Source organism: Schistocerca nitens, chromosome 6 (genome assembly GCF_023898315.1).
Source record: "Schistocerca nitens isolate TAMUIC-IGC-003100 chromosome 6, iqSchNite1.1, whole genome shotgun sequence".
Lineage (NCBI taxonomy): Eukaryota > Metazoa > Arthropoda > Insecta > Orthoptera > Acrididae > Schistocerca > Schistocerca nitens.
In genome coordinates, this window is record NC_064619.1 from 115,249,037 (window position 1) to 115,268,243 (window position 19,207).

At 50.5% G+C, this 19,207-nt stretch overlaps 33 non-coding genes across 33 annotated transcripts; all 33 read right to left on the reverse strand.

Moving 5' to 3' along the window:
* Nucleotides 1-262: 262 nt before the first annotated feature.
* Nucleotides 263-334, reverse strand: Trnat-cgu (transfer RNA threonine (anticodon CGU)). The gene has a single exon. It is a non-coding gene; the product is annotated as a tRNA-Thr (tRNA).
* A 687-nt stretch (nucleotides 335-1,021) lies between these two features.
* Nucleotides 1,022-1,095, reverse strand: Trnan-guu (transfer RNA asparagine (anticodon GUU)). Its single transcript has one exon. It is a non-coding gene; the product is annotated as a tRNA-Asn (tRNA).
* Nucleotides 1,096-1,428: 333 nt separating this feature from the next.
* On the reverse strand, nucleotides 1,429-1,500 carry Trnat-cgu (transfer RNA threonine (anticodon CGU)). The gene has a single exon. It is a non-coding gene; the product is annotated as a tRNA-Thr (tRNA).
* A 687-nt stretch (nucleotides 1,501-2,187) lies between these two features.
* Nucleotides 2,188-2,261, reverse strand: Trnan-guu (transfer RNA asparagine (anticodon GUU)). The gene has a single exon. It is a non-coding gene; the product is annotated as a tRNA-Asn (tRNA).
* Nucleotides 2,262-2,594: 333 nt separating this feature from the next.
* On the reverse strand, nucleotides 2,595-2,666 carry Trnat-cgu (transfer RNA threonine (anticodon CGU)). The gene has a single exon. It is a non-coding gene; the product is annotated as a tRNA-Thr (tRNA).
* Nucleotides 2,667-3,353: 687 nt separating this feature from the next.
* On the reverse strand, nucleotides 3,354-3,427 carry Trnan-guu (transfer RNA asparagine (anticodon GUU)). The gene has a single exon. It is a non-coding gene; the product is annotated as a tRNA-Asn (tRNA).
* A 333-nt stretch (nucleotides 3,428-3,760) lies between these two features.
* Trnat-cgu (transfer RNA threonine (anticodon CGU)) lies at nucleotides 3,761-3,832 on the reverse strand. Its single transcript has one exon. It is a non-coding gene; the product is annotated as a tRNA-Thr (tRNA).
* A 687-nt stretch (nucleotides 3,833-4,519) lies between these two features.
* Trnan-guu (transfer RNA asparagine (anticodon GUU)) lies at nucleotides 4,520-4,593 on the reverse strand. The gene has a single exon. It is a non-coding gene; the product is annotated as a tRNA-Asn (tRNA).
* Nucleotides 4,594-4,926: 333 nt separating this feature from the next.
* On the reverse strand, nucleotides 4,927-4,998 carry Trnat-cgu (transfer RNA threonine (anticodon CGU)). The gene has a single exon. It is a non-coding gene; the product is annotated as a tRNA-Thr (tRNA).
* Nucleotides 4,999-5,685: 687 nt separating this feature from the next.
* Trnan-guu (transfer RNA asparagine (anticodon GUU)) lies at nucleotides 5,686-5,759 on the reverse strand. The gene has a single exon. It is a non-coding gene; the product is annotated as a tRNA-Asn (tRNA).
* A 333-nt stretch (nucleotides 5,760-6,092) lies between these two features.
* Nucleotides 6,093-6,164, reverse strand: Trnat-cgu (transfer RNA threonine (anticodon CGU)). Its single transcript has one exon. It is a non-coding gene; the product is annotated as a tRNA-Thr (tRNA).
* Nucleotides 6,165-6,851: 687 nt separating this feature from the next.
* On the reverse strand, nucleotides 6,852-6,925 carry Trnan-guu (transfer RNA asparagine (anticodon GUU)). Its single transcript has one exon. It is a non-coding gene; the product is annotated as a tRNA-Asn (tRNA).
* Nucleotides 6,926-7,258: 333 nt separating this feature from the next.
* On the reverse strand, nucleotides 7,259-7,330 carry Trnat-cgu (transfer RNA threonine (anticodon CGU)). Its single transcript has one exon. It is a non-coding gene; the product is annotated as a tRNA-Thr (tRNA).
* Nucleotides 7,331-8,017: 687 nt separating this feature from the next.
* Nucleotides 8,018-8,091, reverse strand: Trnan-guu (transfer RNA asparagine (anticodon GUU)). Its single transcript has one exon. It is a non-coding gene; the product is annotated as a tRNA-Asn (tRNA).
* Nucleotides 8,092-8,424: 333 nt separating this feature from the next.
* Nucleotides 8,425-8,496, reverse strand: Trnat-cgu (transfer RNA threonine (anticodon CGU)). Its single transcript has one exon. It is a non-coding gene; the product is annotated as a tRNA-Thr (tRNA).
* Nucleotides 8,497-9,183: 687 nt separating this feature from the next.
* Trnan-guu (transfer RNA asparagine (anticodon GUU)) lies at nucleotides 9,184-9,257 on the reverse strand. The gene has a single exon. It is a non-coding gene; the product is annotated as a tRNA-Asn (tRNA).
* A 333-nt stretch (nucleotides 9,258-9,590) lies between these two features.
* Nucleotides 9,591-9,662, reverse strand: Trnat-cgu (transfer RNA threonine (anticodon CGU)). The gene has a single exon. It is a non-coding gene; the product is annotated as a tRNA-Thr (tRNA).
* A 687-nt stretch (nucleotides 9,663-10,349) lies between these two features.
* On the reverse strand, nucleotides 10,350-10,423 carry Trnan-guu (transfer RNA asparagine (anticodon GUU)). Its single transcript has one exon. It is a non-coding gene; the product is annotated as a tRNA-Asn (tRNA).
* Nucleotides 10,424-10,756: 333 nt separating this feature from the next.
* On the reverse strand, nucleotides 10,757-10,828 carry Trnat-cgu (transfer RNA threonine (anticodon CGU)). Its single transcript has one exon. It is a non-coding gene; the product is annotated as a tRNA-Thr (tRNA).
* A 687-nt stretch (nucleotides 10,829-11,515) lies between these two features.
* Nucleotides 11,516-11,589, reverse strand: Trnan-guu (transfer RNA asparagine (anticodon GUU)). The gene has a single exon. It is a non-coding gene; the product is annotated as a tRNA-Asn (tRNA).
* A 333-nt stretch (nucleotides 11,590-11,922) lies between these two features.
* On the reverse strand, nucleotides 11,923-11,994 carry Trnat-cgu (transfer RNA threonine (anticodon CGU)). The gene has a single exon. It is a non-coding gene; the product is annotated as a tRNA-Thr (tRNA).
* A 687-nt stretch (nucleotides 11,995-12,681) lies between these two features.
* On the reverse strand, nucleotides 12,682-12,755 carry Trnan-guu (transfer RNA asparagine (anticodon GUU)). The gene has a single exon. It is a non-coding gene; the product is annotated as a tRNA-Asn (tRNA).
* Nucleotides 12,756-13,088: 333 nt separating this feature from the next.
* On the reverse strand, nucleotides 13,089-13,160 carry Trnat-cgu (transfer RNA threonine (anticodon CGU)). Its single transcript has one exon. It is a non-coding gene; the product is annotated as a tRNA-Thr (tRNA).
* Nucleotides 13,161-13,847: 687 nt separating this feature from the next.
* Nucleotides 13,848-13,921, reverse strand: Trnan-guu (transfer RNA asparagine (anticodon GUU)). The gene has a single exon. It is a non-coding gene; the product is annotated as a tRNA-Asn (tRNA).
* Nucleotides 13,922-14,254: 333 nt separating this feature from the next.
* On the reverse strand, nucleotides 14,255-14,326 carry Trnat-cgu (transfer RNA threonine (anticodon CGU)). Its single transcript has one exon. It is a non-coding gene; the product is annotated as a tRNA-Thr (tRNA).
* A 687-nt stretch (nucleotides 14,327-15,013) lies between these two features.
* Trnan-guu (transfer RNA asparagine (anticodon GUU)) lies at nucleotides 15,014-15,087 on the reverse strand. The gene has a single exon. It is a non-coding gene; the product is annotated as a tRNA-Asn (tRNA).
* Nucleotides 15,088-15,420: 333 nt separating this feature from the next.
* Nucleotides 15,421-15,492, reverse strand: Trnat-cgu (transfer RNA threonine (anticodon CGU)). Its single transcript has one exon. It is a non-coding gene; the product is annotated as a tRNA-Thr (tRNA).
* A 687-nt stretch (nucleotides 15,493-16,179) lies between these two features.
* Nucleotides 16,180-16,253, reverse strand: Trnan-guu (transfer RNA asparagine (anticodon GUU)). Its single transcript has one exon. It is a non-coding gene; the product is annotated as a tRNA-Asn (tRNA).
* A 333-nt stretch (nucleotides 16,254-16,586) lies between these two features.
* Nucleotides 16,587-16,658, reverse strand: Trnat-cgu (transfer RNA threonine (anticodon CGU)). Its single transcript has one exon. It is a non-coding gene; the product is annotated as a tRNA-Thr (tRNA).
* A 687-nt stretch (nucleotides 16,659-17,345) lies between these two features.
* Trnan-guu (transfer RNA asparagine (anticodon GUU)) lies at nucleotides 17,346-17,419 on the reverse strand. Its single transcript has one exon. It is a non-coding gene; the product is annotated as a tRNA-Asn (tRNA).
* A 333-nt stretch (nucleotides 17,420-17,752) lies between these two features.
* On the reverse strand, nucleotides 17,753-17,824 carry Trnat-cgu (transfer RNA threonine (anticodon CGU)). Its single transcript has one exon. It is a non-coding gene; the product is annotated as a tRNA-Thr (tRNA).
* A 687-nt stretch (nucleotides 17,825-18,511) lies between these two features.
* Trnan-guu (transfer RNA asparagine (anticodon GUU)) lies at nucleotides 18,512-18,585 on the reverse strand. Its single transcript has one exon. It is a non-coding gene; the product is annotated as a tRNA-Asn (tRNA).
* A 333-nt stretch (nucleotides 18,586-18,918) lies between these two features.
* On the reverse strand, nucleotides 18,919-18,990 carry Trnat-cgu (transfer RNA threonine (anticodon CGU)). Its single transcript has one exon. It is a non-coding gene; the product is annotated as a tRNA-Thr (tRNA).
* Nucleotides 18,991-19,207: the final 217 nt, after the last annotated feature.

Below are 19,207 nucleotides of genomic sequence, written 5' to 3' on the forward strand. Positions count from 1 at the left end.
GGTAGCATCTGCTTGCGCCTCTTCACATGGATAACGTGCATGCACACTGTAGCGAGGCTCGTAAACGAATGACATCGCCAAGCATGACATTATACTGCAAAATGCATACAAACCACTGTTGTGCCTATGCATTCAGAAAACCTCTGAGGCCAGTAGAATACTTGTCATAGGTTGTAGAACATCCCTTTCCTTCAGTGTACTGCCATGTGTTAGATGCTGCTCGAGATAGCTCCGCTCCTTGCAGGAAGGTTAAAAAAATGAATGCCTTCTGTGAGGTTCGAACTCACGACCCCTGGTTTACGAGACCAGTGCTCTACCACTGAGCTAAGAAGGCGGCAGCTTAGCGTTTGCGAGCTATCCCCGAATTGTCACTTCATCATACTGAATCTTGCAGCCCTCGACCAGATATCGGATTTGGCACACAGCTGCTGCTGGGGGTGTCCACATTGCCGTTTTCCAAATCTCTTGACTGTTTCGCCCTTACGATCGACGACGAGCGTCGGGCCACCAGAAGTTTGCGGTCTGCACAATCCTGACCTAGTGCACAGCTTGTGGGATAGCGTGGCTCGACTGCGAAATGCACCTTTCGGCTCCTCTCTCTGGCTACAGTATGCTGTTGTCCACAGTGGCACTGGCGTTGCCCATGGGGCTTCATGTAAGGCGACTGCACGTCTCTCGGCCAACAGCGGCCCACTGCAGACCGACACTTAAGAGACACCAAATACAAATCGACATCGAGAGACAGGCCCTGTCATATGGCAGTCGCGACGTATACGCTGAAATTGAATGTAAAGAATACGTCTTTTGTAGTGGGCGTCGCTCTACTGCAGTCACACATGGCGAATAAATAGGAAAACAGTAGAACGTCTGTGTAGGGCCATGTTTTTACCTACAGTGTCACTTGGCTGAATGTGTATAAGGCTGTGTGGCATCACTCAAACACAGCCAAATTGTCACGCTAGCTGTGTATCTCTAACAAAGTTGACGTATGTCCTCACCTCGGTGCCGGTTAAAACGATTTCGCCCCCGGGTGGGCTCGAACCACCAACCTTTCGGTTAACAGCCGAACGCGCTAGCCGATTGCGCCACGGAGGCCTTGACTTTGGCTCTCTTGTGCTCTGTATATCAACGCAATTCGTATACCTTCTGCAGGAATCTTGCAGAATGGTAGCATCTGCTTGCGCCTCTTCACATGGATAACGTGCATGCACACTGTAGCGAGGCTCGTAAACGAATGACATCGCCAAGCATGACATTATACTGCAAAATGCATACAAACCACTGTTGTGCCTATGCATTCAGAAAACCTCTGAGGCCAGTAGAATACTTGTCATAGGTTGTAGAACATCCCTTTCATTCAGTGTACTGCCATGTGTTAGATGCTGCTCGAGATAGCTCCGCTCCTTGCAGGAAGGTTAAAAAAATGAATGCCTTCTGTGAGGTTCGAACTCACGACCCCTGGTTTACGAGACCAGTGCTCTACCACTGAGCTAAGAAGGCGGCAGCTTAGCGTTTGCGAGCTATCCCCGAATTGTCACTTCATCATACTGAATCTTGCAGCCCTCGACCAGATATCGGATTTGGCACACAGCTGCTGCTGGGGGTGTCCACATTGCCGTTTTCCAAATCTCTTGACTGTTTCGCCCTTACGATCGACGACGAGCGTCGGGCCACCAGAAGTTTGCGGTCTGCACAATCCTGACCTAGTGCACAGCTTGTGGGATAGCGTGGCTCGACTGCGAAATGCACCTTTCGGCTCCTCTCTCTGGCTACAGTATGCTGTTGTCCACAGTGGCACTGGCGTTGCCCATGGGGCTTCATGTAAGGCGACTGCACGTCTCTCGGCCAACAGCGGCCCACTGCAGACCGACACTTAAGAGACACCAAATACAAATCGACATCGAGAGACAGGCCCTGTCATATGGCAGTCGCGACGTATACGCTGAAATTGAATGTAAAGAATACGTCTTTTGTAGTGGGCGTCGCTCTACTGCAGTCACACATGGCGAATAAATAGGAAAACAGTAGAACGTCTGTGTAGGGCCATGTTTTTACCTACAGTGTCACTTGGCTGAATGTGTATAAGGCTGTGTGGCATCACTCAAACACAGCCAAATTGTCACGCTAGCTGTGTATCTCTAACAAAGTTGACGTTTGTCCTCACCTCGGTGCCGGTTCAAACGATTTCGCCCCCAGGTGGGCTCGAACCACCAACCTTTCGGTTAACAGCCGAACGCGCTAGCCGATTGCGCCACGGAGGCCTTGACTTTGGCTCCCTTGTGCTCTGTATATCAACGCAATTCGTATACCTTCTGCAGGAATCTCGCAGAATGGTAGCATCTGCTTGCGCCTCTTCACATGGATAACGTGCATGCACACTGTAGCGAGGCTCGTAAACGAATGACATCGCCAAGCATGACATTATACTGCAAAATGCATACAAACCACTGTTGTGCCTATGCATTCAGAAAACCTCTGAGGCCAGTAGAATACTTGTCATAGGTTGTAGAACATCCCTTTCCTTCAGTGTACTGCCATGTGTTAGATGCTGCTCGAGATAGCTCCGCTCCTTGCAGGAAGGTTAAAAAAATGAATGCCTTCTGTGAGGTTCGAACTCACGACCCCTGGTTTACGAGACCAGTGCTCTACCACTGAGCTAAGAAGGCGGCAGCTTAGCGTTTGCGAGCTATCCCCGAATTGTCACTTCATCATACTGAATCTTGCAGCCCTCGACCAGATATCGGATTTGGCACACAGCTGCTGCTGGGGGTGTCCACATTGCCGTTTTCCAAATCTCTTGACTGTTTCGCCCTTACGATCGACGACGAGCGTCGGGCCACCAGAAGTTTGCGGTCTGCACAATCCTGACCTAGTGCACAGCTTGTGGGATAGCGTGGCTCGACTGCGAAATGCACCTTTCGGCTCCTCTCTCTGGCTACAGTATGCTGTTGTCCACAGTGGCACTGGCGTTGCCCATGGGGCTTCATGTAAGGCGACTGCACGTCTCTCGGCCAACAGCGGCCCACTGCAGACCGACACTTAAGAGACACCAAATACAAATCGACATCGAGAGACAGGCCCTGTCATATGGCAGTCGCGACGTATACGCTGAAATTGAATGTAAAGAATACGTCTTTTGTAGTGGGCGTCGCTCTACTGCAGTCACACATGGCGAATAAATAGGAAAACAGTAGAACGTCTGTGTAGGGCCATGTTTTTACCTACAGTGTCACTTGGCTGAATGTGTATAAGGCTGTGTGGCATCACTCAAACACAGCCAAATTGTCACGCTAGCTGTGTATCTCTAACAAAGTTGACGTTTGTCCTCACCTCGGTGCCGGTTAAAACGATTTCGCCCCCAGGTGGGCTCGAACCACCAACCTTTCGGTTAACAGCCGAACGCGCTAGCCGATTGCGCCACGGAGGCCTTGACTTTGGCTCCCTTGTGCTCTGTATATCAACGCAATTCGTATACCTTCTGCAGGAATCTCGCAGAATGGTAGCATCTGCTTGCGCCTCTTCACATGGATAACGTGCATGCACACTGTAGCGAGGCTCGTAAACGAATGACATCGCCAAGCATGACATTATACTGCAAAATGCATACAAACCACTGTTGTGCCTATGCATTCAGAAAACCTCTGAGGCCAGTAGAATACTTGTCATAGGTTGTAGAACATCCCTTTCATTCAGTGTACTGCCATGTGTTAGATGCTGCTCGAGATAGCTCCGCTCCTTGCAGGAAGGTTAAAAAAATGAATGCCTTCTGTGAGGTTCGAACTCACGACCCCTGGTTTACGAGACCAGTGCTCTACCACTGAGCTAAGAAGGCGGCAGCTTAGCGTTTGCGAGCTATCCCCGAATTGTCACTTCATCATACTGAATCTTGCAGCCCTCGACCAGATATCGGATTTGGCACACAGCTGCTGCTGGGGGTGTCCACATTGCCGTTTTCCAAATCTCTTGACTGTTTCGCCCTTACGATCGACGACGAGCGTCGGGCCACCAGAAGTTTGCGGTCTGCACAATCCTGACCTAGTGCACAGCTTGTGGGATAGCGTGGCTCGACTGCGAAATGCACCTTTCGGCTCCTCTCTCTGGCTACAGTATGCTGTTGTCCACAGTGGCACTGGCGTTGCCCATGGGGCTTCATGTAAGGCGACTGCACGTCTCTCGGCCAACAGCGGCCCACTGCAGACCGACACTTAAGAGACACCAAATACAAATCGACATCGAGAGACAGGCCCTGTCATATGGCAGTCGCGACGTATACGCTGAAATTGAATGTAAAGAATACGTCTTTTGTAGTGGGCGTCGCTCTACTGCAGTCACACATGGCGAATAAATAGGAAAACAGTAGAACGTCTGTGTAGGGCCATGTTTTTACCTACAGTGTCACTTGGCTGAATGTGTATAAGGCTGTGTGGCATCACTCAAACACAGCCAAATTGTCACGCTAGCTGTGTATCTCTAACAAAGTTGACGTTTGTCCTCACCTCGGTGCCGGTTAAAACGATTTCGCCCCCAGGTGGGCTCGAACCACCAACCTTTCGGTTAACAGCCGAACGCGCTAGCCGATTGCGCCACGGAGGCCTTGACTTTGGCTCCCTTGTGCTCTGTATATCAACGCAATTCGTATACCTTCTGCAGGAATCTCGCAGAATGGTAGCATCTGCTTGCGCCTCTTCACATGGATAACGTGCATGCACACTGTAGCGAGGCTCGTAAACGAATGACATCGCCAAGCATGACATTATACTGCAAAATGCATACAAACCACTGTTGTGCCTATGCATTCAGAAAACCTCTGAGGCCAGTAGAATACTTGTCATAGGTTGTAGAACATCCCTTTCCTTCAGTGTACTGCCATGTGTTAGATGCTGCTCGAGATAGCTCCGCTCCTTGCAGGAAGGTTAAAAAAATGAATGCCTTCTGTGAGGTTCGAACTCACGACCCCTGGTTTACGAGACCAGTGCTCTACCACTGAGCTAAGAAGGCGGCAGCTTAGCGTTTGCGAGCTATCCCCGAATTGTCACTTCATCATACTGAATCTTGCAGCCCTCGACCAGATATCGGATTTGGCACACAGCTGCTGCTGGGGGTGTCCACATTGCCGTTTTCCAAATCTCTTGACTGTTTCGCCCTTACGATCGACGACGAGCGTCGGGCCACCAGAAGTTTGCGGTCTGCACAATCCTGACCTAGTGCACAGCTTGTGGGATAGCGTGGCTCGACTGCGAAATGCACCTTTCGGCTCCTCTCTCTGGCTACAGTATGCTGTTGTCCACAGTGGCACTGGCGTTGCCCATGGGGCTTCATGTAAGGCGACTGCACGTCTCTCGGCCAACAGCGGCCCACTGCAGACCGACACTTAAGAGACACCAAATACAAATCGACATCGAGAGACAGGCCCTGTCATATGGCAGTCGCGACGTATACGCTGAAATTGAATGTAAAGAATACGTCTTTTGTAGTGGGCGTCGCTCTACTGCAGTCACACATGGCGAATAAATAGGAAAACAGTAGAACGTCTGTGTAGGGCCATGTTTTTACCTACAGTGTCACTTGGCTGAATGTGTATAAGGCTGTGTGGCATCACTCAAACACAGCCAAATTGTCACGCTAGCTGTGTATCTCTAACAAAGTTGACGTTTGTCCTCACCTCGGTGCCGGTTAAAACGATTTCGCCCCCAGGTGGGCTCGAACCACCAACCTTTCGGTTAACAGCCGAACGCGCTAGCCGATTGCGCCACGGAGGCCTTGACTTTGGCTCCCTTGTGCTCTGTATATCAACGCAATTCGTATACCTTCTGCAGGAATCTCGCAGAATGGTAGCATCTGCTTGCGCCTCTTCACATGGATAACGTGCATGCACACTGTAGCGAGGCTCGTAAACGAATGACATCGCCAAGCATGACATTATACTGCAAAATGCATACAAACCACTGTTGTGCCTATGCATTCAGAAAACCTCTGAGGCCAGTAGAATACTTGTCATAGGTTGTAGAACATCCCTTTCCTTCAGTGTACTGCCATGTGTTAGATGCTGCTCGAGATAGCTCCGCTCCTTGCAGGAAGGTTAAAAAAATGAATGCCTTCTGTGAGGTTCGAACTCACGACCCCTGGTTTACGAGACCAGTGCTCTACCACTGAGCTAAGAAGGCGGCAGCTTAGCGTTTGCGAGCTATCCCCGAATTGTCACTTCATCATACTGAATCTTGCAGCCCTCGACCAGATATCGGATTTGGCACACAGCTGCTGCTGGGGGTGTCCACATTGCCGTTTTCCAAATCTCTTGACTGTTTCGCCCTTACGATCGACGACGAGCGTCGGGCCACCAGAAGTTTGCGGTCTGCACAATCCTGACCTAGTGCACAGCTTGTGGGATAGCGTGGCTCGACTGCGAAATGCACCTTTCGGCTCCTCTCTCTGGCTACAGTATGCTGTTGTCCACAGTGGCACTGGCGTTGCCCATGGGGCTTCATGTAAGGCGACTGCACGTCTCTCGGCCAACAGCGGCCCACTGCAGACCGACACTTAAGAGACACCAAATACAAATCGACATCGAGAGACAGGCCCTGTCATATGGCAGTCGCGACGTATACGCTGAAATTGAATGTAAAGAATACGTCTTTTGTAGTGGGCGTCGCTCTACTGCAGTCACACATGGCGAATAAATAGGAAAACAGTAGAACGTCTGTGTAGGGCCATGTTTTTACCTACAGTGTCACTTGGCTGAATGTGTATAAGGCTGTGTGGCATCACTCAAACACAGCCAAATTGTCACGCTAGCTGTGTATCTCTAACAAAGTTGACGTTTGTCCTCACCTCGGTGCCGGTTAAAACGATTTCGCCCCCAGGTGGGCTCGAACCACCAACCTTTCGGTTAACAGCCGAACGCGCTAGCCGATTGCGCCACGGAGGCCTTGACTTTGGCTCCCTTGTGCTCTGTATATCAACGCAATTCGTATACCTTCTGCAGGAATCTCGCAGAATGGTAGCATCTGCTTGCGCCTCTTCACATGGATAACGTGCATGCACACTGTAGCGAGGCTCGTAAACGAATGACATCGCCAAGCATGACATTATACTGCAAAATGCATACAAACCACTGTTGTGCCTATGCATTCAGAAAACCTCTGAGGCCAGTAGAATACTTGTCATAGGTTGTAGAACATCCCTTTCCTTCAGTGTACTGCCATGTGTTAGATGCTGCTCGAGATAGCTCCGCTCCTTGCAGGAAGGTTAAAAAAATGAATGCCTTCTGTGAGGTTCGAACTCACGACCCCTGGTTTACGAGACCAGTGCTCTACCACTGAGCTAAGAAGGCGGCAGCTTAGCGTTTGCGAGCTATCCCCGAATTGTCACTTCATCATACTGAATCTTGCAGCCCTCGACCAGATATCGGATTTGGCACACAGCTGCTGCTGGGGGTGTCCACATTGCCGTTTTCCAAATCTCTTGACTGTTTCGCCCTTACGATCGACGACGAGCGTCGGGCCACCAGAAGTTTGCGGTCTGCACAATCCTGACCTAGTGCACAGCTTGTGGGATAGCGTGGCTCGACTGCGAAATGCACCTTTCGGCTCCTCTCTCTGGCTACAGTATGCTGTTGTCCACAGTGGCACTGGCGTTGCCCATGGGGCTTCATGTAAGGCGACTGCACGTCTCTCGGCCAACAGCGGCCCACTGCAGACCGACACTTAAGAGACACCAAATACAAATCGACATCGAGAGACAGGCCCTGTCATATGGCAGTCGCGACGTATACGCTGAAATTGAATGTAAAGAATACGTCTTTTGTAGTGGGCGTCGCTCTACTGCAGTCACACATGGCGAATAAATAGGAAAACAGTAGAACGTCTGTGTAGGGCCATGTTTTTACCTACAGTGTCACTTGGCTGAATGTGTATAAGGCTGTGTGGCATCACTCAAACACAGCCAAATTGTCACGCTAGCTGTGTATCTCTAACAAAGTTGACGTATGTCCTCACCTCGGTGCCGGTTAAAACGATTTCGCCCCCGGGTGGGCTCGAACCACCAACCTTTCGGTTAACAGCCGAACGCGCTAGCCGATTGCGCCACGGAGGCCTTGACTTTGGCTCTCTTGTGCTCTGTATATCAACGCAATTCGTATACCTTCTGCAGGAATCTTGCAGAATGGTAGCATCTGCTTGCGCCTCTTCACATGGATAACGTGCATGCACACTGTAGCGAGGCTCGTAAACGAATGACATCGCCAAGCATGACATTATACTGCAAAATGCATACAAACCACTGTTGTGCCTATGCATTCAGAAAACCTCTGAGGCCAGTAGAATACTTGTCATAGGTTGTAGAACATCCCTTTCATTCAGTGTACTGCCATGTGTTAGATGCTGCTCGAGATAGCTCCGCTCCTTGCAGGAAGGTTAAAAAAATGAATGCCTTCTGTGAGGTTCGAACTCACGACCCCTGGTTTACGAGACCAGTGCTCTACCACTGAGCTAAGAAGGCGGCAGCTTAGCGTTTGCGAGCTATCCCCGAATTGTCACTTCATCATACTGAATCTTGCAGCCCTCGACCAGATATCGGATTTGGCACACAGCTGCTGCTGGGGGTGTCCACATTGCCGTTTTCCAAATCTCTTGACTGTTTCGCCCTTACGATCGACGACGAGCGTCGGGCCACCAGAAGTTTGCGGTCTGCACAATCCTGACCTAGTGCACAGCTTGTGGGATAGCGTGGCTCGACTGCGAAATGCACCTTTCGGCTCCTCTCTCTGGCTACAGTATGCTGTTGTCCACAGTGGCACTGGCGTTGCCCATGGGGCTTCATGTAAGGCGACTGCACGTCTCTCGGCCAACAGCGGCCCACTGCAGACCGACACTTAAGAGACACCAAATACAAATCGACATCGAGAGACAGGCCCTGTCATATGGCAGTCGCGACGTATACGCTGAAATTGAATGTAAAGAATACGTCTTTTGTAGTGGGCGTCGCTCTACTGCAGTCACACATGGCGAATAAATAGGAAAACAGTAGAACGTCTGTGTAGGGCCATGTTTTTACCTACAGTGTCACTTGGCTGAATGTGTATAAGGCTGTGTGGCATCACTCAAACACAGCCAAATTGTCACGCTAGCTGTGTATCTCTAACAAAGTTGACGTTTGTCCTCACCTCGGTGCCGGTTAAAACGATTTCGCCCCCAGGTGGGCTCGAACCACCAACCTTTCGGTTAACAGCCGAACGCGCTAGCCGATTGCGCCACGGAGGCCTTGACTTTGGCTCCCTTGTGCTCTGTATATCAACGCAATTCGTATACCTTCTGCAGGAATCTCGCAGAATGGTAGCATCTGCTTGCGCCTCTTCACATGGATAACGTGCATGCACACTGTAGCGAGGCTCGTAAACGAATGACATCGCCAAGCATGACATTATACTGCAAAATGCATACAAACCACTGTTGTGCCTATGCATTCAGAAAACCTCTGAGGCCAGTAGAATACTTGTCATAGGTTGTAGAACATCCCTTTCCTTCAGTGTACTGCCATGTGTTAGATGCTGCTCGAGATAGCTCCGCTCCTTGCAGGAAGGTTAAAAAAATGAATGCCTTCTGTGAGGTTCGAACTCACGACCCCTGGTTTACGAGACCAGTGCTCTACCACTGAGCTAAGAAGGCGGCAGCTTAGCGTTTGCGAGCTATCCCCGAATTGTCACTTCATCATACTGAATCTTGCAGCCCTCGACCAGATATCGGATTTGGCACACAGCTGCTGCTGGGGGTGTCCACATTGCCGTTTTCCAAATCTCTTGACTGTTTCGCCCTTACGATCGACGACGAGCGTCGGGCCACCAGAAGTTTGCGGTCTGCACAATCCTGACCTAGTGCACAGCTTGTGGGATAGCGTGGCTCGACTGCGAAATGCACCTTTCGGCTCCTCTCTCTGGCTACAGTATGCTGTTGTCCACAGTGGCACTGGCGTTGCCCATGGGGCTTCATGTAAGGCGACTGCACGTCTCTCGGCCAACAGCGGCCCACTGCAGACCGACACTTAAGAGACACCAAATACAAATCGACATCGAGAGACAGGCCCTGTCATATGGCAGTCGCGACGTATACGCTGAAATTGAATGTAAAGAATACGTCTTTTGTAGTGGGCGTCGCTCTACTGCAGTCACACATGGCGAATAAATAGGAAAACAGTAGAACGTCTGTGTAGGGCCATGTTTTTACCTACAGTGTCACTTGGCTGAATGTGTATAAGGCTGTGTGGCATCACTCAAACACAGCCAAATTGTCACGCTAGCTGTGTATCTCTAACAAAGTTGACGTTTGTCCTCACCTCGGTGCCGGTTAAAACGATTTCGCCCCCAGGTGGGCTCGAACCACCAACCTTTCGGTTAACAGCCGAACGCGCTAGCCGATTGCGCCACGGAGGCCTTGACTTTGGCTCCCTTGTGCTCTGTATATCAACGCAATTCGTATACCTTCTGCAGGAATCTCGCAGAATGGTAGCATCTGCTTGCGCCTCTTCACATGGATAACGTGCATGCACACTGTAGCGAGGCTCGTAAACGAATGACATCGCCAAGCATGACATTATACTGCAAAATGCATACAAACCACTGTTGTGCCTATGCATTCAGAAAACCTCTGAGGCCAGTAGAATACTTGTCATAGGTTGTAGAACATCCCTTTCCTTCAGTGTACTGCCATGTGTTAGATGCTGCTCGAGATAGCTCCGCTCCTTGCAGGAAGGTTAAAAAAATGAATGCCTTCTGTGAGGTTCGAACTCACGACCCCTGGTTTACGAGACCAGTGCTCTACCACTGAGCTAAGAAGGCGGCAGCTTAGCGTTTGCGAGCTATCCCCGAATTGTCACTTCATCATACTGAATCTTGCAGCCCTCGACCAGATATCGGATTTGGCACACAGCTGCTGCTGGGGGTGTCCACATTGCCGTTTTCCAAATCTCTTGACTGTTTCGCCCTTACGATCGACGACGAGCGTCGGGCCACCAGAAGTTTGCGGTCTGCACAATCCTGACCTAGTGCACAGCTTGTGGGATAGCGTGGCTCGACTGCGAAATGCACCTTTCGGCTCCTCTCTCTGGCTACAGTATGCTGTTGTCCACAGTGGCACTGGCGTTGCCCATGGGGCTTCATGTAAGGCGACTGCACGTCTCTCGGCCAACAGCGGCCCACTGCAGACCGACACTTAAGAGACACCAAATACAAATCGACATCGAGAGACAGGCCCTGTCATATGGCAGTCGCGACGTATACGCTGAAATTGAATGTAAAGAATACGTCTTTTGTAGTGGGCGTCGCTCTACTGCAGTCACACATGGCGAATAAATAGGAAAACAGTAGAACGTCTGTGTAGGGCCATGTTTTTACCTACAGTGTCACTTGGCTGAATGTGTATAAGGCTGTGTGGCATCACTCAAACACAGCCAAATTGTCACGCTAGCTGTGTATCTCTAACAAAGTTGACGTTTGTCCTCACCTCGGTGCCGGTTAAAACGATTTCGCCCCCAGGTGGGCTCGAACCACCAACCTTTCGGTTAACAGCCGAACGCGCTAGCCGATTGCGCCACGGAGGCCTTGACTTTGGCTCCCTTGTGCTCTGTATATCAACGCAATTCGTATACCTTCTGCAGGAATCTCGCAGAATGGTAGCATCTGCTTGCGCCTCTTCACATGGATAACGTGCATGCACACTGTAGCGAGGCTCGTAAACGAATGACATCGCCAAGCATGACATTATACTGCAAAATGCATACAAACCACTGTTGTGCCTATGCATTCAGAAAACCTCTGAGGCCAGTAGAATACTTGTCATAGGTTGTAGAACATCCCTTTCCTTCAGTGTACTGCCATGTGTTAGATGCTGCTCGAGATAGCTCCGCTCCTTGCAGGAAGGTTAAAAAAATGAATGCCTTCTGTGAGGTTCGAACTCACGACCCCTGGTTTACGAGACCAGTGCTCTACCACTGAGCTAAGAAGGCGGCAGCTTAGCGTTTGCGAGCTATCCCCGAATTGTCACTTCATCATACTGAATCTTGCAGCCCTCGACCAGATATCGGATTTGGCACACAGCTGCTGCTGGGGGTGTCCACATTGCCGTTTTCCAAATCTCTTGACTGTTTCGCCCTTACGATCGACGACGAGCGTCGGGCCACCAGAAGTTTGCGGTCTGCACAATCCTGACCTAGTGCACAGCTTGTGGGATAGCGTGGCTCGACTGCGAAATGCACCTTTCGGCTCCTCTCTCTGGCTACAGTATGCTGTTGTCCACAGTGGCACTGGCGTTGCCCATGGGGCTTCATGTAAGGCGACTGCACGTCTCTCGGCCAACAGCGGCCCACTGCAGACCGACACTTAAGAGACACCAAATACAAATCGACATCGAGAGACAGGCCCTGTCATATGGCAGTCGCGACGTATACGCTGAAATTGAATGTAAAGAATACGTCTTTTGTAGTGGGCGTCGCTCTACTGCAGTCACACATGGCGAATAAATAGGAAAACAGTAGAACGTCTGTGTAGGGCCATGTTTTTACCTACAGTGTCACTTGGCTGAATGTGTATAAGGCTGTGTGGCATCACTCAAACACAGCCAAATTGTCACGCTAGCTGTGTATCTCTAACAAAGTTGACGTTTGTCCTCACCTCGGTGCCGGTTAAAACGATTTCGCCCCCAGGTGGGCTCGAACCACCAACCTTTCGGTTAACAGCCGAACGCGCTAGCCGATTGCGCCACGGAGGCCTTGACTTTGGCTCCCTTGTGCTCTGTATATCAACGCAATTCGTATACCTTCTGCAGGAATCTCGCAGAATGGTAGCATCTGCTTGCGCCTCTTCACATGGATAACGTGCATGCACACTGTAGCGAGGCTCGTAAACGAATGACATCGCCAAGCATGACATTATACTGCAAAATGCATACAAACCACTGTTGTGCCTATGCATTCAGAAAACCTCTGAGGCCAGTAGAATACTTGTCATAGGTTGTAGAACATCCCTTTCCTTCAGTGTACTGCCATGTGTTAGATGCTGCTCGAGATAGCTCCGCTCCTTGCAGGAAGGTTAAAAAAATGAATGCCTTCTGTGAGGTTCGAACTCACGACCCCTGGTTTACGAGACCAGTGCTCTACCACTGAGCTAAGAAGGCGGCAGCTTAGCGTTTGCGAGCTATCCCCGAATTGTCACTTCATCATACTGAATCTTGCAGCCCTCGACCAGATATCGGATTTGGCACACAGCTGCTGCTGGGGGTGTCCACATTGCCGTTTTCCAAATCTCTTGACTGTTTCGCCCTTACGATCGACGACGAGCGTCGGGCCACCAGAAGTTTGCGGTCTGCACAATCCTGACCTAGTGCACAGCTTGTGGGATAGCGTGGCTCGACTGCGAAATGCACCTTTCGGCTCCTCTCTCTGGCTACAGTATGCTGTTGTCCACAGTGGCACTGGCGTTGCCCATGGGGCTTCATGTAAGGCGACTGCACGTCTCTCGGCCAACAGCGGCCCACTGCAGACCGACACTTAAGAGACACCAAATACAAATCGACATCGAGAGACAGGCCCTGTCATATGGCAGTCGCGACGTATACGCTGAAATTGAATGTAAAGAATACGTCTTTTGTAGTGGGCGTCGCTCTACTGCAGTCACACATGGCGAATAAATAGGAAAACAGTAGAACGTCTGTGTAGGGCCATGTTTTTACCTACAGTGTCACTTGGCTGAATGTGTATAAGGCTGTGTGGCATCACTCAAACACAGCCAAATTGTCACGCTAGCTGTGTATCTCTAACAAAGTTGACGTTTGTCCTCACCTCGGTGCCGGTTAAAACGATTTCGCCCCCAGGTGGGCTCGAACCACCAACCTTTCGGTTAACAGCCGAACGCGCTAGCCGATTGCGCCACGGAGGCCTTGACTTTGGCTCCCTTGTGCTCTGTATATCAACGCAATTCGTATACCTTCTGCAGGAATCTCGCAGAATGGTAGCATCTGCTTGCGCCTCTTCACATGGATAACGTGCATGCACACTGTAGCGAGGCTCGTAAACGAATGACATCGCCAAGCATGACATTATACTGCAAAATGCATACAAACCACTGTTGTGCCTATGCATTCAGAAAACCTCTGAGGCCAGTAGAATACTTGTCATAGGTTGTAGAACATCCCTTTCCTTCAGTGTACTGCCATGTGTTAGATGCTGCTCGAGATAGCTCCGCTCCTTGCAGGAAGGTTAAAAAAATGAATGCCTTCTGTGAGGTTCGAACTCACGACCCCTGGTTTACGAGACCAGTGCTCTACCACTGAGCTAAGAAGGCGGCAGCTTAGCGTTTGCGAGCTATCCCCGAATTGTCACTTCATCATACTGAATCTTGCAGCCCTCGACCAGATATCGGATTTGGCACACAGCTGCTGCTGGGGGTGTCCACATTGCCGTTTTCCAAATCTCTTGACTGTTTCGCCCTTACGATCGACGACGAGCGTCGGGCCACCAGAAGTTTGCGGTCTGCACAATCCTGACCTAGTGCACAGCTTGTGGGATAGCGTGGCTCGACTGCGAAATGCACCTTTCGGCTCCTCTCTCTGGCTACAGTATGCTGTTGTCCACAGTGGCACTGGCGTTGCCCATGGGGCTTCATGTAAGGCGACTGCACGTCTCTCGGCCAACAGCGGCCCACTGCAGACCGACACTTAAGAGACACCAAATACAAATCGACATCGAGAGACAGGCCCTGTCATATGGCAGTCGCGACGTATACGCTGAAATTGAATGTAAAGAATACGTCTTTTGTAGTGGGCGTCGCTCTACTGCAGTCACACATGGCGAATAAATAGGAAAACAGTAGAACGTCTGTGTAGGGCCATGTTTTTACCTACAGTGTCACTTGGCTGAATGTGTATAAGGCTGTGTGGCATCACTCAAACACAGCCAAATTGTCACGCTAGCTGTGTATCTCTAACAAAGTTGACGTTTGTCCTCACCTCGGTGCCGGTTAAAACGATTTCGCCCCCAGGTGGGCTCGAACCACCAACCTTTCGGTTAACAGCCGAACGCGCTAGCCGATTGCGCCACGGAGGCCTTGACTTTGGCTCCCTTGTGCTCTGTATATCAACGCAATTCGTATACCTTCTGCAGGAATCTCGCAGAATGGTAGCATCTGCTTGCGCCTCTTCACATGGATAACGTGCATGCACACTGTAGCGAGGCTCGTAAACGAATGACATCGCCAAGCATGACATTATACTGCAAAATGCATACAAACCACTGTTGTGCCTATGCATTCAGAAAACCTCTGAGGCCAGTAGAATACTTGTCATAGGTTGTAGAACATCCCTTTCCTTCAGTGTACTGCCATGTGTTAGATGCTGCTCGAGATAGCTCCGCTCCTTGCAGGAAGGTTAAAAAAATGAATGCCTTCTGTGAGGTTCGAACTCACGACCCCTGGTTTACGAGACCAGTGCTCTACCACTGAGCTAAGAAGGCGGCAGCTTAGCGTTTGCGAGCTATCCCCGAATTGTCACTTCATCATACTGAATCTTGCAGCCCTCGACCAGATATCGGATTTGGCACACAGCTGCTGCTGGGGGTGTCCACATTGCCGTTTTCCAAATCTCTTGACTGTTTCGCCCTTACGATCGACGACGAGCGTCGGGCCACCAGAAGTTTGCGGTCTGCACAATCCTGACCTAGTGCACAGCTTGTGGGATAGCGTGGCTCGACTGCGAAATGCACCTTTCGGCTCCTCTCTCTGGCTACAGTATGCTGTTGTCCACAGTGGCACTGGCGTTGCCCATGGGGCTTCATGTAAGGCGACTGCACGTCTCTCGGCCAACAGCGGCCCACTGCAGACCGACACTTAAGAGACACCAAATACAAATCGACATCGAGAGACAGGCCCTGTCATATGGCAGTCGCGACGTATACGCTGAAATTGAATGTAAAGAATACGTCTTTTGTAGTGGGCGTCGCTCTACTGCAGTCACACATGGCGAATAAATAGGAAAACAGTAGAACGTCTGTGTAGGGCCATGTTTTTACCTACAGTGTCACTTGGCTGAATGTGTATAAGGCTGTGTGGCATCACTCAAACACAGCCAAATTGTCACGCTAGCTGTGTATCTCTAACAAAGTTGACGTTTGTCCTCACCTCGGTGCCGGTTAAAACGATTTCGCCCCCAGGTGGGCTCGAACCACCAACCTTTCGGTTAACAGCCGAACGCGCTAGCCGATTGCGCCACGGAGGCCTTGACTTTGGCTCCCTTGTGCTCTGTATATCAACGCAATTCGTATACCTTCTGCAGGAATCTCGCAGAATGGTAGCATCTGCTTGCGCCTCTTCACATGGATAACGTGCATGCACACTGTAGCGAGGCTCGTAAACGAATGACATCGCCAAGCATGACATTATACTGCAAAATGCATACAAACCACTGTTGTGCCTATGCATTCAGAAAACCTCTGAGGCCAGTAGAATACTTGTCATAGGTTGTAGAACATCCCTTTCCTTCAGTGTACTGCCATGTGTTAGATGCTGCTCGAGATAGCTCCGCTCCTTGCAGGAAGGTTAAAAAAATGAATGCCTTCTGTGAGGTTCGAACTCACGACCCCTGGTTTACGAGACCAGTGCTCTACCACTGAGCTAAGAAGGCGGCAGCTTAGCGTTTGCGAGCTATCCCCGAATTGTCACTTCATCATACTGAATCTTGCAGCCCTCGACCAGATATCGGATTTGGCACACAGCTGCTGCTGGGGGTGTCCACATTGCCGTTTTCCAAATCTCTTGACTGTTTCGCCCTTACGATCGACGACGAGCGTCGGGCCACCAGAAGTTTGCGGTCTGCACAATCCTGACCTAGTGCACAGCTTGTGGGATAGCGTGGCTCGACTGCGAAATGCACCTTTCGGCTCCTCTCTCTGGCTACAGTATGCTGTTGTCCACAGTGGCACTGGCGTTGCCCATGGGGCTTCATGTAAGGCGACTGCACGTCTCTCGGCCAACAGCGGCCCACTGCAGACCGACACTTAAGAGACACCAAATACAAATCGACATCGAGAGACAGGCCCTGTCATATGGCAGTCGCGACGTATACGCTGAAATTGAATGTAAAGAATACGTCTTTTGTAGTGGGCGTCGCTCTACTGCAGTCACACATGGCGAATAAATAGGAAAACAGTAGAACGTCTGTGTAGGGCCATGTTTTTACCTACAGTGTCACTTGGCTGAATGTGTATAAGGCTGTGTGGCATCACTCAAACACAGCCAAATTGTCACGCTAGCTGTGTATCTCTAACAAAGTTGACGTTTGTCCTCACCTCGGTGCCGGTTAAAACGATTTCGCCCCCAGGTGGGCTCGAACCACCAACCTTTCGGTTAACAGCCGAACGCGCTAGCCGATTGCGCCACGGAGGCCTTGACTTTGGCTCCCTTGTGCTCTGTATATCAACGCAATTCGTATACCTTCTGCAGGAATCTCGCAGAATGGTAGCATCTGCTTGCGCCTCTTCACATGGATAACGTGCATGCACACTGTAGCGAGGCTCGTAAACGAATGACATCGCCAAGCATGACATTATACTGCAAAATGCATACAAACCACTGTTGTGCCTATGCATTCAGAAAACCTCTGAGGCCAGTAGAATACTTGTCATAGGTTGTAGAACATCCCTTTCCTTCAGTGTACTGCCATGTGTTAGATGCTGCTCGAGATAGCTCCGCTCCTTGCAGGAAGGTTAAAAAAATGAATGCCTTCTGTGAGGTTCGAACTCACGACCCCTGGTTTACGAGACCAGTGCTCTACCACTGAGCTAAGAAGGCGGCAGCTTAGCGTTTGCGAGCTATCCCCGAATTGTCACTTCATCATACTGAATCTTGCAGCCCTCGACCAGATATCGGATTTGGCACACAGCTGCTGCTGGGGGTGTCCACATTGCCGTTTTCCAAATCTCTTGACTGTTTCGCCCTTACGATCGACGACGAGCGTCGGGCCACCAGAAGTTTGCGGTCTGCACAATCCTGACCTAGTGCACAGCTTGTGGGATAGCGTGGCTCGACTGCGAAATGCACCTTTCGGCTCCTCTCTCTGGCTACAGTATGCTGTTGTCCACAGTGGCACTGGCGTTGCCCATGGGGCTTCATGTAAGGCGACTGCACGTCTCTCGGCCAACAGCGGCCCACTGCAGACCGACACTTAAGAGACACCAAATACAAATCGACATCGAGAGACAGGCCCTGTCATATGGCAGTCGCGACGTATACGCTGAAATTGAATGTAAAGAATACGTCTTTTGTAGTGGGCGTCGCTCTACTGCAGTCACACATGGCGAATAAATAGGAAAACAGTAGAACGTCTGTGTAGGGCCATGTTTTTACCTACAGTGTCACTTGGCTGAATGTGTATAAGGCTGTGTGGCATCACTCAAACACAGCCAAATTGTCACGCTAGCTGTGTATCTCTAACAAAGTTGACGTTTGTCCTCACCTCGGTGCCGGTTAAAACGATTTCGCCCCCAGGTGGGCTCGAACCACCAACCTTTCGGTTAACAGCCGAACGCGCTAGCCGATTGCGCCACGGAGGCCTTGACTTTGGCTCCCTTGTGCTCTGTATATCAACGCAATTCGTATACCTTCTGCAGGAATCTCGCAGAATGGTAGCATCTGCTTGCGCCTCTTCACATGGATAACGTGCATGCACACTGTAGCGAGGCTCGTAAACGAATGACATCGCCAAGCATGACATTATACTGCAAAATGCATACAAACCACTGTTGTGCCTATGCATTCAGAAAACCTCTGAGGCCAGTAGAATACTTGTCATAGGTTGTAGAACATCCCTTTCCTTCAGTGTACTGCCATGTGTTAGATGCTGCTCGAGATAGCTCCGCTCCTTGCAGGAAGGTTAAAAAAATGAATGCCTTCTGTGAGGTTCGAACTCACGACCCCTGGTTTACGAGACCAGTGCTCTACCACTGAGCTAAGAAGGCGGCAGCTTAGCGTTTGCGAGCTATCCCCGAATTGTCACTTCATCATACTGAATCTTGCAGCCCTCGACCAGATATCGGATTTGGCACACAGCTGCTGCTGGGGGTGTCCACATTGCCGTTTTCCAAATCTCTTGACTGTTTCGCCCTTACGATCGACGACGAGCGTCGGGCCACCAGAAGTTTGCGGTCTGCACAATCCTGACCTAGTGCACAGCTT